This window comes from Rhinoderma darwinii, chromosome 12 (genome assembly GCF_050947455.1).
Source record: "Rhinoderma darwinii isolate aRhiDar2 chromosome 12, aRhiDar2.hap1, whole genome shotgun sequence".
Taxonomy (NCBI): Eukaryota; Metazoa; Chordata; class Amphibia; order Anura; family Rhinodermatidae; genus Rhinoderma; species Rhinoderma darwinii.
The window spans coordinates 77,707,075-77,723,757 of record NC_134698.1 but is presented as its reverse complement, the minus strand read 5'-3'; the positions used below and the strand labels follow the sequence as shown (position 1 = coordinate 77,723,757).

Here is a 16,683-nt window from a genome sequence, read left to right as displayed (position 1 = left end):
CTGGAGTGGGCTGTCTATAGAGCACCATATACAGGGGTGGGCTATATAGTATATAGCCCCCTGTAGCTATAGCCCACCCCTGTATATGGTGCTCCATAGATAGCCCACCCCAGTATATAGCCCCCCCTGTAGATATAGTCGCCCTGTATATAGCCCAGCCCTGTAGATATAGCCCAGCCCTGTAGATATAGCCCCCTGTAGATATATTCCCCCTGTATATAGCCCACCCCTGTAGATATAGCCCCCCTCTGTAGATATAGCCCCCCTGTGTATATAGCCCCCCTGTGTGTATCCCAGCCCTGTAGATATGGTCCCCCTGTAGATATGGTCCCCCTGTAGATATAGTCCCCCTGTAGATATAGCCCACCCCTGTATATAGTCCCCCTGTAGATATAGCCCACCCCTGTATATAGTATCCCACAAATAGCTCCCCCCTATAGTGCTCCACAGAAAGCCCACCCCTGTATATAGCCCCCTTGTACATATAGTCCACCCCTGTATATAGTGCTCCACAGATAGCCCACCCTTGTATATAATATATACAGGGGTGGGCTATCTGTGGAGCACTATATACAGGGGTGGACTATCTATTGGAGCACTATATACAGGGGTGGACTATATGTACAAGGGGGGGCTATATACAGGGGTGGGCTATCTGTGAAACACTATTTACAGGGGTGGACTATATGTGGAGCACTATATACAGGGGTGGGCTATATCTACAGGGGGGCTACATACATGGTTGGGCTATCTGTAGAGCTCTATATACAGGGGTGGGCTATATCTACAGGGGGCTATATACAGAGGTGGGCTATCTGTAGAGCACTATAGGGGGAGTTATTTGTGGGACACTATATACAGGGGTGGTCTATATGGGGGCACTATCTACAGGGGCTCTATGGCAAGCACTATCTACAGGGGGCACAGTGTGTGTGTGGGACACGGTGTATGGTGCTATTATAATTAGAGGTGCAGTGTATGGCACTATTATATTTAGGGGCGTAGTGTGTGGTATAATGATAACTTTATATTTATTTATAGGTGCAGAAATGTTGGAAAAGTGAGAAGCTGAAGACATGTGAGCGGCAAACTGCAGAAATGGGCTGTGACCGGGAGAAGTCATCATAGAGGTCTGGACCAAATGGAGAAAAAGAACTAGAATCTGAGTTGTCACCGGTGAGTCACTTAATGTAAATGTTCATTCTGCCTCTAATCAGCACTGTAGTCACTGTATGATCTGCAGCGAGATGATGGGTGGTATGATTATGATAGGATTTATTTTTTGTGAAACGGCATCTCCCAGCATATCCTTACCATTGTTCGGGCCATGTTGGGAGCTGTAGTTTTACGCCGTACAAACCTATACGGCAGGGGTTGCACTAAATTGAGCTGTATTTGTTCTGGGGCTGTATATATGTACCGAGCTTGGTTCTGGTGTTGTGTATAGAACCATATTGCTTGTAAAATGTACAAATAATTTTATGCTCGCGTTACATAAAAAGAAATGACACGTCGATTGGTAGAGAAAGCAAACACGGCGAGGGGGAAGGAGATGTCGGGAAAGAGGTTGGGGGGGGGGGGGGACGCCAAACTGAATCTTTGCCCCGGGTGCTGGAGAACCTAGAAACGCCTCTGGGGGGAGGGGAGAGTTAGGGTCAGTTCACACGATGCGTAAATACCGCGGATTTTCCACAACGGAATTAGTTGCGGAAATTCCGCAGCATAATACAGTAGCAGCAAAGTGGATGAGATAAAACAGATCTCCTCCACACGCTGCATAAGAACCGCTCAGAAATTGACCTGCGGTGCAGGCTTTTATTCTGCAGCATGTCGATTATATTTGCGCAAACGCTGCTTCTTTTTTGCGTGTTTTCCCCATTGTATTCAATGGGGAGGTGAAACCCACAAAAAATAACAGTTGTCGCGTTTCATTCCGCCGCAATAACGCAACTAAAAAGAAAAAAAAACCAACACAAATAAAACTTATACTTACCCAGAAGTCTGTGTTCTTCTTCCAGGCCAATCACAGGCTGCAGCGGCCTCCTGGGATGAAACGTAATCCCAGGAGGCCGGCCTACTAGCAGGCTGGTTTAATGCTCAGCAGTTTTCCGAGCGGACATTCCGGGCAAAAAACTGCACCACAGTTTGATGCGGTTTTATCGCCCGAAATTCTCTGCGCCACCGGAGCGGATACAAGATACCACAGTACTCGGTATTAGTCCACGGCCCGGTGGTTGGGGATAACTGTAATAAAGTACAGGACAGGTCCCCCAGATTGAGAGTATCTCTGGCCACGGGATGAGGATCCTGAACAGAGGACCCCCCTCTATTAACTCAGAATCCCCCAATAGGGTGTATGGAAATGGGTTTTCAAACAACACATTTAAATAAATGAAATGGCTATTCTGTGCAAAATTTACAATCTGAGTTTGCCTGGATAACTGGCACTCCCCAAACCCCCTGCAGCACGTGAGGGTATGTTCAGCATAAGCACTGCCTAATTTCCGTAGTCTATTGGCCCGTATGACGATGGTGTGAAACCGGCTGTAAGGGCTTATTTACACGAACGTGATATACGTCCGCGCAACGCGCGTGATTTTCACACGTGTCGTACGGACCTATGTTAGATTTTTGCGCGGCGTGAGTCCGTTGCATAAAACTCACGACATGTCCTATATTTGTGCGTTTTTCACGCATCACGCACCCATAGAAGTCAATGGGTGCGTGAAAACCACGCAGGTCGCACGGAAGCACTTCCGTGGGACACGCGTGATTCGCGCAACAGCTGTCAAACTATGAATGTAAACAGAAAAGCACCACGTGCTTTTCTGTTTACAAACATCCAAATGGAGTGTCATAATGATGGCGGCTGCACGAAAATCACGCAGCCACGCATCATACGGGGCTGACACATGGAGCTGTGTAATTTTTTCTCCTATTTCTCCAACATGCAAAAGAAATCTGCAGACTGCATTATGTTTAATACGGACATCCCCTGCAGGGCAAGCGTGGGTGATTTACAAAAACAAACAAACAAACAAACAAACAAACCCTGAAGCCCTCCAGGTCAATGGCATTCATAGCAAAAGTCAAAATGTATCTCCCTGATTGACACGGCCACATCCACCCATCTGGTGAAGAAAAGCTTGGCCCTAGTCTTCCTTCAGAAGGACAGCATGACCATCTAATAGTTCTTCCCCATCTGCCAATGTTGCAGTGCCGCTGGCGGCTATTTCCAGCAACTGGGAATAAGGCCAATGGGATCAGTGACCCCTATGGTGTAAACACCTATTCTGCATATTACCGTGTTTCCCCGATAGTAAGACACCCCCGATTGTAAGACGTATCGGGGGTTTCAGGGGGGTCGGCTAATATAAGCCGTACCCCGAAAGTAAGACATATGTCTTACTTTCGGGGAAACACGGGGGTATTGCCGCCTCCTGCCCACTTCCGCGCCGCCCCCCTCTCCATACGTCACCGCGCCGGATATATCCGTCCTCAGCAGCTGCTAGTTCGCGCAGGAGGACGGATATATCCGTCCTGTGATGGCGCGGGTACTGAGACTGTACCCACGCGATCAGCGGCAGGAGCACGGCTGTTATACACAGCCTGGCTCCTGCTGCAACTGCCGGAATCGAAGCGCGCGCCGATTCCGGCAGTTTAACCCATTAAATGCCGCTGTCAATAGTGACAGCGGCATTTAATGTGTTTGACAGAGGGGGGAGCTCCCTCTGTCACCCGATCGGCGCCCCCGCAAACAAATCGCGGGTCGCCGTCTGGTTTCCATGACAGCCGGGGGTCTAACAAAGACCCCCAGGTCTGCCTTCAGCATCTGCCTGTTAGGCGATGCCGGAGGCATGACCTAATAGGTTGCCTGTCAGTTTTACACTGACAGGCAATAATGCTTCGGTATACTAAGTATACCAAAGCATTATATATGCGATCGGCACATCGCATAGTGAAGTCCCCTGGTGGGACTAAAAAAAAAAATGTAAAACAGTTAAATAAAGTTTGTGAAAAAAAATAAAAATAATAATTCGACAATTTTTTTCCAATATAAGACATACCCCGAAAGTAAGACATAGTGGGGCTTTTGGGGATAAAAAGAAAGTAAGACACTGTCTTACTTTCGGGGAAACACGGTATTACTAGAACACTCCCACTTCATTGACCCATAACATATTAAGGAACTGTAATTTATGTCTTCAAGGTTACTTTCCCTTTGGTGTTGACTTATGACATTGGACGAGGGTGTAAATTCGCAAAAAGTATGCATGGTCTGAAATTTGTGAGTGGTGCTAAGAACCAATTATTTGATGGGAACTTAAAATTTCATATTTACTATCACCACTAGCTACTATAATACTTCCCATTTAGACAAGAAAACAACTACTATAATACTGCCCCCTGTGTACAAGAATAAAACTTCTATAATACTGCCCCCTACGTAGAAGAATATAACTATTGTAATACTGCCCCCTATGTAGAAGAATAAAACTATTGTAATACTGCCCCCTATGTAGAAGAATATAACTACTATAATACTGCCCCCATATACAAGAATATAACTACTATAATACTGTCTCCTATATACAAGACTATAACTACTATAATACCGCCCCTATATACAAGAATATAACTACTATAATACTGCTCCTATATACAAGAATATAACTACTATAATACTGTCTCCTATATACAAGACTATAACTACTATAATACCGCCCCTATATACAAGAATATAACTACTATAATACCGCCCCTATATACAAGAATATAACTACTATAATACTGCCCCATATGTACAAGAATATAACTACTATAATACTGCCCCCTATATACAAGAATATAACTACTATAATACTGCCCCTATATACAAGAATATAACTACTATAATACTGCCCCTATATACAGGAATATAACTACTATAATACTGCCCCCTATAAACAAGAATATAACTACTATAATACTGCTCCTATATACAAGAATATAACTACTATAATACTGCTCCTATATACAAGAATATAACTACTATAGTACTGCCCCCTATATACAAGAATATAACTACTATAATACTACTCCTATATACAAGAACATTAGTACTATAATACTGCCCCCTATATACAAGAATATAACTACTATTATACTGCCCCTATATACAGGAATATAACTACTATAATACTGCCCCTATATACAAGAATATAACGACTATAATACTGCCCCCTATATATAAGAATATAACTACTATAATACTGCCCCCTATATACAAGAATATAACTACTATAATACTGCTCCCTATATACAAGAATATAACTACTATAATACTGCCTCCTATATACAGGAATATAACTACTATAATACTGCTCCCTATATACAAGAATATAACTACTATAATACTGCCCCCTATATACAAGAATATAACTACTATAATACTGCTCCTATATACAAGAATATAACTACTATAATACTGCCCCTATATACAAGAATATAACTACTATAATACTGCCCCCTATATACAAGAATATAACTACTATAATACTGCTCCTATATACAAGAATATAACTACTATAATACTGCACCCTATCTACAAGAATATAACTACTATAATACTGCCCCCTATATACAAGAATATAACTACTATAATACTGCTCCTATATACAAGAATATAACTACTATAATACTGCCCCCTATATACAAGAATATAACTACTATAAGGGCATGCCCACACGTGGCGGATTTCCTCCGCAACTGTCCGCATCAATGGCGCACAGAATCTGCGTTGCAGATTCTGCGGCGGATCTGCCCAAAATGTGCAGTAAATTGATGCGGACTAGCTGCTGCGGACTGCGGTAAAAGTGCTTCCCTTCTCTCTATTATCAGTGCAGGATAGAGAGAAGGGACAGCACTTTCCCTAGTGAAAGTAAACGAATTTCATACTTACCGGCCGTTGTCTTGGTGACGCGTCCCTCTTTCGGCATCCAGCTCGACCTCCCTGGATGACGCGGCAGTCCATGTGACCGCTGCAGCCTGTGATTGGCTGCAGCCGTCACTTAGACTGAAACGTCATCCTGGGAAGCCGGACTGGAGACAGAAGCAGGGAGTTCTCGGTAAGTATGAACTTCTATTTTTTTTACAGGTTGATGTATATTGGGATCGGTAGTCACTATCCCGGGTGCAGAAACAGTTACTGCCGATCGCTTAACTCTTTCAGCACCCTGGACAGTGACTATTTACGGACGTCTCCTAGCAACGCTCCCGTAATTACGGGAGCCCCATTGACTTCCTCAGTCTGGCTGTAGACCTAGAAATACATAGGTCCAGCCAGAATGAAGAAATGTCATGTCAAAAAAGCAAGACGCATCCGCAGCACACATAACATGTGCATGACAGCTGCGGACTTCATTGCGGAAATTAGAATCTCCATTGAAGTCAATGGAGAAATTCCGCCATGAGTCCGCAACCAGTCCGCCACAACTCCGCAACATCCATTGCATGCTGCGGACACCAAATTCCGCACCGCAGCCTATGCTCCGCAGCGGAATTTTCAGCCTCGTCTAAACGAACCCTACTAAATAGAAGTGGAAGTCAATGGAGAAACGGCTCCGCTGCGGATTAACGCTGCGGAGTGTCCGCAGCGGAATTCAAGAGCAATTCCGCCACGTGTGGCTTTTCCCTAAGGCCTCATGCACACGACCGTAAAAACTCCCGTTATTACGGGTCGTAATTACGACCCGTAATAACGGGCTCATAGACTTCTATTGGCGACGGGTGCCTTCCCGTTTTCTCACGGGAAGGTGCCCGTGCCGTTGAAAAAGATAGAACATGTCCTATTTCAGGCCGTAATAACGGCACGGACAGTCCATAGAAGTCTATGGAGCTCTCGTAATGACGGGTGGCTACATGTGTGCACCCGTCATTACGGCAGCGTTGCTAGGAGACGTCAGTAAATAGTCACTGTCCAGGGAGCTGAAAGAGTTAACTGATCGGCAGTAACTCTTTCAGCACCCTGGACAGTGACTACCGATCAGTATAAACCTGTAAAAAATAAAAATAAAAGACGTTCATACTTACCGACAACTTCCTGCTTCCTCCAGTCCGGTCTCCCGCCCGTTGCCTTGGTGACGCGTCCCTCTCGACATCCGGCCCGACGTCCTGGATGACGTTTCAGGCCATGTAACCGCTGCAGCCAATCACAGGTCAATCACAGGCTGCAGCGGTCACATGGACTGCCGCGTCATCCAGGGATGTCGGGCTGGATGTGAAGAGAGGGACGCGTCACCAAGACAACGGCCGGGTAAGTATGAATTTCTTTAACTTTTATTACAGAAAAGGCTGTCCCTTCTCTCTATCCTGCACTGATAGAGAGAAGGGGCTGCCGATTAGTGCAGTGCTATTTTGCCACCAAAAACGTGCTCGTAAATACGGGTGGAATACGTGTGACACCGGACCCATATTTACGGGCACGGGTTCGTAAATACTGGTGCAAAACGGGTGGAATACGTGCGACACCGGACCCGTATTTACGCCAGTATTTACGGGTGGGAAAAAATACGGTCGTGTGCATGAGGCCTTATACTGCTCCTATATACAAGAATATGCTGTAACTACTATAATACTGCCCCTATATACAAGAATATAACTACTATAATACTGCCCCTATATACAAGAATATAACTACTATAATACTGCTCCTATATACAAGAATATAACTACTATAATACTGCCCCTATATACAAGAATATAACTACTATAATACTGCCCCCTATATATAAGAATATAACTACTATAATACTGCTCCCTATATACAAGAATATAACTACTATAATACTGCTCCCTATATACAGGAATATAACTACTATAATACCGCCCCTACATACAAGATTACTACTATAATACTGCTCCCTATATACAAGAATATAACTACTATAATACTGCTCCTATATACAAGAATATAACTACTATAATACTGCCCCCTATATACAAGAATAGAACTACTATAATACTGCCCCCTATATACAAGAATATAACTACTATAATACTGCCCCCTATATACAGGAATATAACTACTATAATACTGCCCCCTGTGGACAAGAATATAACTACTATAATACTGCCCCCTATATACAAGGATATAACTACTATAATACTGCTCCTATATACAAGAATATAACTGCTATAATACTGTCCCATATATACAAGAATATAACTACTATAATACTGCTCCCTATATACAAGAATATAACTACTATAATACTGCCCCTATATACAAGAATATAACTACTATAATACTGCCCCTATATACAAGAATATACAATAATATAACTACTATAATACTGCTTCTATATACAAGAATATAACTACTATAATACTGCCCCTATATACAAGAATATAACTACTATAATACTGCTCCTATATACAAGAATATAACTGCTATAATACTGTCCCATATATACAAGAATATAACTACTATAATACTGCTCCTATATACAAGAATATAACTGCTATAATACTGTCCCATATATACAAGAATATAACTACTATAATACTGCCCCTATATACAAGAATATAACTACTATAATACTGCCCCTATATACAAGAATATAACTACTATAATACTGCTTCTATATACAAGAATATAACTACTATAATACTGCCCCTATATACAAGAATATAACTACTATAATACTGCTCCTATATACAAGAATATAACTACTATAATACTGCCCCTATATACAAGAATATAACTACTATAATACTGTCCCCTATATACAAGAATATAACTATTATAATACTGCCCCCTGTATACAAGAATGTAACTACAATAATACTGCCCCTATATACAAGAATATAACTACTATAATACTGCTCCTATATACAAGAATATAACTACTATAATACTACTCCTATATACAAGAATATAACTACTATAATACTGCCCCTATGTACAAGAATATAACTACTATAATACTGCTCCTATATACAAGAATATAACTACTATAATACTGCCCCCTATATACAAGAATATAACTACTATAATACTGCCCCTATATACAAGAATAGAACTACTATAATACTGCCCCTATATACAAGAATATAACTACTATAATACTGCCCCCTATATACAAGAATATAACTACTATAATACTGCCCCTATATACAAGAATATAACTACTGTAATACAGCCCCTATATACAAGAATGTAACTACTATAATACTGCTCCTATATACAAGAATATAACTACTATAATACTGCCCCTATATACAAGAATATAACTACTGTAATACAGCCCCTATATACAAGAATGTAACTACTATAATACTGCCCCCTATATACAAGAATATATCTACTATAATACTGCCCCTATATACAAGAATATAACTACTATAATACAGCCCCTATATACAAGAATGTAACTACTATAATACTGCCCCCTATATACAAGAATATAACTACTATAATACTGCCCCTATATACAAGAATATACCTTCTATAATACTGCTCCTATATACAAGAATATAACTACTATAATACTGCCCCTATATACAAGAATATAACTACTATAATACTGCCTCCTATATACAAGAATATAACTACTATAATACTGCCCCTATATACAAGAATATAACTACTATAATACTGCCCCCTATATACAAGAATATAACTACTATAATACTGCCCCCTATATACAAGAATATAACTACTATAATACTGCCCATATATATAGGAATATAACTACTATAATACTGCTCACTATATACAGGAATATAACTACTATAATACTGCCCCCTATATACAAGAATATAACTACTATAATACTGCCCCTATATACAGGAATATAACTACTATAATACTGCTCCCTATATACAGGAATATAACTACTATAATACTGCCCCCTATATACAAGAATATAACTACTATAATACTGCCTCCTATATACAAGAATATAACCGCTATAATACTGCCCCTATATACAAGAATACAACCACTATAATACCTCTCCTATATACAAGAATATAACTACTATAATACTGCTCCTATATACAAGAATATAACTACTGTAATACTGCTCTTATATACAAGAATATAACTACTATATATATACTGCCCCCTATATACAAGAATATAACTACTATAATACTGCCCCTATATACAAGAATGTAACTACTATAATACTGCCTCCTATATACAAGAATATAACTACTATAATACTGCTCCTATATACAAGAATATATCTACTATAATACTGCCCCTATATACAAGAATATAACTACTATAATACCTCTCCTATATACAAGAATATAACTACTATAATACTGCATCCTATATACAAGAATATAACTACTATAATAATGCCTCCTATGTACAAGAATATAACTACTATAATACTGCTCCCTATATACAAGAATATAACTACTATAATACTGCCCCTATATACAAGTATATAACTACTATAATACTACTCCTATATACAAGAATATAACTACTATAATACTGCCTCCTATATACAAGAATATAACTACTATAATACTGCTCCCTATATACAAGAATATAACTACTATAATACTGCTACCTATCTACAAGAATATAACTACTATAATACTGCCCCTATATACAAGAATATAACTACTATAATACTGCTACCTATCTACAAGAATATAACTACTATAATACTGCCCCCTACATACAAGAATATAATTACTATAATACTGCTCCTATATACAAGAATATAACTACTATAATACTGCCTCCTATATACAAGAATATAACTACTATAATACTGCCCCTATATACAAGAATATAACTACTATAATACTGCCCCCTATATACAAGAATATAACTACTATAATACTGCTCCTATATACAAGAATAGAACTACTATAATACTGCCCCTATATACAAGAATATAACTACTATAATACTGCCCTTATATACAAGAATATAACTACTATAATACTGATCCTATATACAAGAATATAACTACTATAATACTACTCCTATATACAAGAATATAACTACTATAATACTGCCCCTATGTACAAGAATATAACTACTATAATACTGCTCCTATATACAAGAATATAACTACTATAATACTGCCCCCTATATACAAGAATATAACTACTATAATACTGCCCCTATATACAAGAATAGAACTACTATAATACTGCCCCTATATACAAGAATATAACTACTATAATACTGCCCCCTATATACAAGAATATAACTACTATAATACTGCCCCTATATACAAGAATATAACTACTGTAATACAGCCCCTATATACAAGAATGTAACTACTATAATACTGCCCCCTATATACAAGAATATATCTACTATAATACTGCCCCTATATACAAGAATATAACTACTATAATACAGCCCCTATATACAAGAATGTAACTACTATAATACTGCCCCCTATATACAAGAATATAACTACTATAATACTGCCCCTATATACAAGAATATACCTTCTATAATACTGCTCCTATATACAAGAATATAACTACTATAATACTGCCCCTATATACAAGAATATAACTACTATAATACTGCCTCCTATATACAAGAATATAACTACTATAATACTGCTCCTATATACAAGAATATAACTACTATAATACTGCCCCTATATACAAGAATATAACTACTATAATACTGCTCCTATATACAAGAATATAACTACTATAATACTGCCCCTATATACAAGAATATAACTACTATAATACTGCCCCCTATATACAAGAATATAACTACTATAATACTGCCCCTATATACTAGAATATAACTGCTATAATACTGCCCCCCCCTACCCCTATGTACAAACAAATTCACCTGGGCAGGTGGAAGAATTTTGATATCTGACTGAAGTTGCTGTAAAAAGGTCATGTTACTAACTAAAACAACCACTAGAGGTCAGCACATGACAATTCAAAATCACAGATTGCATTTTACCTATATAATCCTAAAACTGGAACTAATGATGTCACTTAAAGGAATAGTGTCACCAAATTTTTTTTTTTCATGTCAGTTTTATGTTAGTGTTTTATTAAAAACGTTTTTATTTATTTGTGTGTTTGTGTGTTACTCTTTTCTATTTTTTCACTTTTTCTTCCCTATGGGGGCTGCCATTTTTTTTTCCATTTCTGTATGTGTCGATTAACGACACATACAGACATGGAATACGGCAGCCACAGTCCCATAGGGACTGCGAACGGGGCCCGTCCCATCCACTTCTGTGTACGCCGTCTGTGTGGGAACGGCGCATGCGCCGCTCCCACACAGTCCAATTTGAAATGCGCGCCATCCGGCGCCATTTTCCTGTGGACCGGAAGTCGCGGCCGGACAGTAAGATTACTAGTTCCGGTCGCGGCTTCCGGACTTGTGCACTTGGACCAGCGGCAGCAGACGGAGCCGACGGGCCGGAGGGAGCCGCGGCGGCAGGGGCAGGTAAGACATTTCTATGTATGTTAGCGTTTGTGTGTGTTTACTACTGTATGTAAACCTACTACACTGTGTGTTAGCTCAAAAAATGGCGACACACAGTGTAGGAGGTTAGACCGTTCAATCCCCTCGTTTATCCCGGCACTAGCCAGGATAAAGGAGGGGGGGATTCTCAGAGCTCACTAGAGCGAGTGCTTTTTTCCCAATTTTGCAGCAAAAAGCAATGCGGTTGCTTTACCACATGCAATGCTGCAATTTTGGGAATAGCTCCATCTAGTGACCAGCACTGGGAAATATTATAAATTCGAATCTAATTTATAATATTTCCTGACTCGTGAAAAAAATAAAAAAAATTTGAACAATGTTTAATCACCTACACACTAAATGTTTAACTAAAAAAAAAAAAACATGTTTTGCTGGCAACACATTCCCTTTAATGCAAGACCCTCATCGAATGAACCAACAGAATCAAAAACGCTGCGTGGAGCCGATTACTTGGGGGGCCTGTGAGCTACGTGAAGAAAAATGGGAGCCTATGGGTTACCCAGCTGCCAAAGTTTAGGGTGCTGCCTAACTGACACTCCTTTCTATCTGGGTTAGAATTGGAACAAAACTTCCTTGATTGAGGACACTGACTCTTTAGGTCATGTTGTCATGAGTAATCTGAAAAGAAAAAAAAAAAAAAGAGTTAAATGGGGTCTTCTGCCTGACCATTTGCAATCACAACCTCCAGTATGTTAGGAAGTTTAATTACTGACCCTATAAATACTTTGTGGTTATATTGCGTCACGCTCTGGGGAGCCTCCAATGTGCCTCATCCTCAACTGATCCCCATGATATCACTGTCCAGGCGGCCGATGGGCCAGCGCCTCATATGTACAGTATGTTATAGACATGGATTATATGGCTTCCCCAAAATAAGAGATCTGTGCAGCAGCTGTGTTACCATGTTGTATTGTCAGATCCAGCAATGAGAATTCCCAGCTGTTGTCAGACATGTTCTAGAATGTGGACGCCAGTTTGTAACTTCCTACATCACAATATCTACGGAGCATTTGCTGGGTGAGGAACGTGCAGCCAGACTGGAAAATCTCCATGTTTTTTACCCGTCCCAGCTGGATGACATTCTAAGGCGTAAATCTGCCTCCCAAATTACATTGTGGATGGGAATCCTATACCAGTAACTGGAGGATGCTGGACATAAAACGGTTAATTACACAAATACTATTTAGAATCCAAAAGACCAGATGGATGACAGGAGGAAATACTGGAGGGTCGGTGGGAAGCAGTTGTTCTCTCCAGTCTGTAGTGCCTTGGCTTATATGTGCTCATTTACAGAGGACCTGTTCACTTTCCTGACATGTCTGCTTTAGTAAAGACTTGTATTCCCCATGAAAGAACAATTCTGGAGCATCTTTTTTTTACAACTCTGAGTTGTGCCGTTCCTCTGTTATTCCTCCTAAAAAAAAAAACTATGAATAAATTGACAACTGGGTGTTACAATTCCCCTTATCAAAGAGGCGTGTCCCTGCACAGTCTGAGACTGTCAGCACTGATTGGACAGTGTCAGTCTGTGTAGGGACACACCCCCAACTGGTAACACACAGTTGTCAACTTAGTCCTACATTTTTAGGAGGAATAACAGAGGAACGGCACAATGCAGAGTTCCAAGAAAAAAATGCAACACAATATCCAAAGTCCCATAGAATGATCACAATGGACACACATTTAATTCCTTCTGCCCCCGGCCCATTCTGAACTTGAGAAAAACAGGAAAAGGGTCTTAACAAGACCCCAAAGATCCTACAACGACAATTTGATTTTCTGGGAATGTACAGTAAGCAGCGGCTGCCCCTCCAGACTAACCTAATTTTTTTTTTTAAAGTCTATTGACCTTGAGCTACTAAAACATCCGTGGAGTTCTTCATTTTTCATATGGTTTAACTTGCTTTTCCGCCATGATCAGCTCCATGCTCAGGACATTGGATATTTATTTAGGGTGAAGGTCTTGTTGACAGTAAAAATAAAAAATTAACTGCATCTAGAAAATTCACCTATCGAGTCAGCCCCACATTCTGGTTTATAGGGGGCAGTAAATTCATTTATTTCACGGCAAAATGCATTAGACCGTACTTATTTCGCAGGTATAGTAAAGAATTTTTTCACTTTATACTGCCAAAAATCTCAGAACAATTTTCTTCAATTTAACCAAAGTGATTGGATGAATTGAACAAAATCCAGGTCATCATTGGTCACCGCCTGTTCCATTGTCCCTGCACTGTAATTGTCAGCCCCACAATCAGTTACCGCATATGACATAGAAACATGAGCGCCACAAATTAGACACAGAAAGACGCCCACCTCAGCCCAAGGTTAAGGGTTGGGTTTTTATGGTGAGGCATCATGCGGCTGGCACTATTGGGCATCTGAGACCACTACCTGTTATTTCATGAAGCCACCAGTTGCATATAAAGGGCGTATATAGAGCGGAAAGGGCAGGAACCAGAATAGCGCCGCCTACTGGTGCATGCCATCACACCCCACCATGCCCAGACAGGAGGTTGTTGCCATGTCTTGTTGGCGATAAGGGAGGCATATCCACCCATGGCGGTCACCAGTAAACATATAGTAGGATACTGGTTTTGCGCATGGTTGATAAGCGTCGCTTCTCGCTATATACAAACCGGTTATCCCAGTACAAACATTATGGAGATTTGTTTTACCATTTTTCTAAATTGGGAGAGAATAGATTTCTGGCGCTGCGTGTGACTCACTTCGGCCTTGTGTCATTTACGTTGCATTTTGTATCAGGCGTAGGTGCAGCGTATGCTTTGGCCCTGTTCACACTGAGTTTTTCGGTGCTGATTTTGTAGCGGAAACCGCGTCGTTATCAGCGCCAAAAAAATGCCGAAATCACCCCCTATTGATTTCAATGGGTGGCAGAGGCGTTCTTTTTACCGGGTGGCTTTTGGCCACTGTGGCAAGTCCTTTCTTGGCGCGTTTTCCGCCTCTGACCTCCCATTGAATCAATGGGAGGCAGAAAAAAAAACACGGTGCCCTATTCCAATTTTTAGCCCGTGGTCCTTGCATTAGCGTCATTGGCCACGGGTAAAAACGCTGCGAGAAACGCAGAAAAAAACCCCACAGACAATTCAAACTCTGCTTCAAAAAACTGTGTGAACAGGGCCCAAGTGTTCTATTAAATCATCTGTCTCAGCAAAGCTGGAAAGCAGACAAGTTGTCACATCTGTGATCCCGGGATCAGGCTGAAATAGCAGATTGTGTTATTTAAACAAGGAATAGACGCGGTTTGATTAAAACTTCTTTGATGCTCTTTATAGAAATAACATAGCGCATAAGTAAAGCCTGAGACAGACGCAAAAGAAGTTTATTCTACAAATGCCAAACAGATAACGGGCTCATAATATGCTCAGGATTAAGAGGTGACAAAGTATCATTTAAAGGAATTGTCTACTTTTATACGTCCTATTAGGGCTTTTTGTCTACATGGTTAGCTTGCAAGGTCGCTATGGGCTCCCCAAGCTCAGTGGGTCCTAACATCGGCCCAGGGAATCCCCTCATCATCCCATATATGGCTTTTGACTCCAAAAGATGGTAGTAGGCATCCATTAAAATTAAAGGACATTGATTTAAAGAGGACCTGTCACCTCTCCTGACATGTCGATTTTAGTAAATAATTGTATTCCCCATAAAATAACAATTCTGGATCATATTTTCTGAGAACTCTGCATTGTGCCATTCCCCTGATATCCCTCTTAGAAATGTATGAATAAATTGACAACTGGGTGTTACTATTCCCCTTGTCAAAGGGGCGTGTCCCTACACAGTCTCACTCTGTCAGCCCTGATTGGACAGTGTCAGTCTGTGTAGGAACACCCCCCCCCAACTGGTAACACCCAGTTGTCGATTTATTCATACATTTCTAAGAGGGATAACTGAGGAACGGTACAATGTAGAGATATAAGAAAAGATGCGCCAGAATTTTTATTTTATGAGGGATACAAGTATTTACTCAACTACTCAGACACGTAAAGAGAGGGGACATGTTCTCTTTAAGGTGTCTTCCTCTCAGCACTGACAGGGGCTAATTAACATTTAATACATATAATTAACATATAAATATTAACACCTTCTTCCTATGTAAATTTTCACGTAAGCAGGTGCCCTTTCCCCAGGGTCACCTTGAGGCATGTGTAAGGTATAAAAAGGGGATGTGT

At 40.4% G+C, this 16,683-nt stretch overlaps 1 protein-coding gene across 3 annotated transcripts in view; it reads right to left on the bottom strand.

Annotated features, from left to right (window-relative positions):
• GNPNAT1 (glucosamine-phosphate N-acetyltransferase 1) overlaps positions 1-16,683 on the bottom strand; it is a 36,481-nt gene that overhangs the window by 17,497 nt on the left and 2,301 nt on the right. The gene's annotated exons all lie outside the window — the stretch shown is intronic.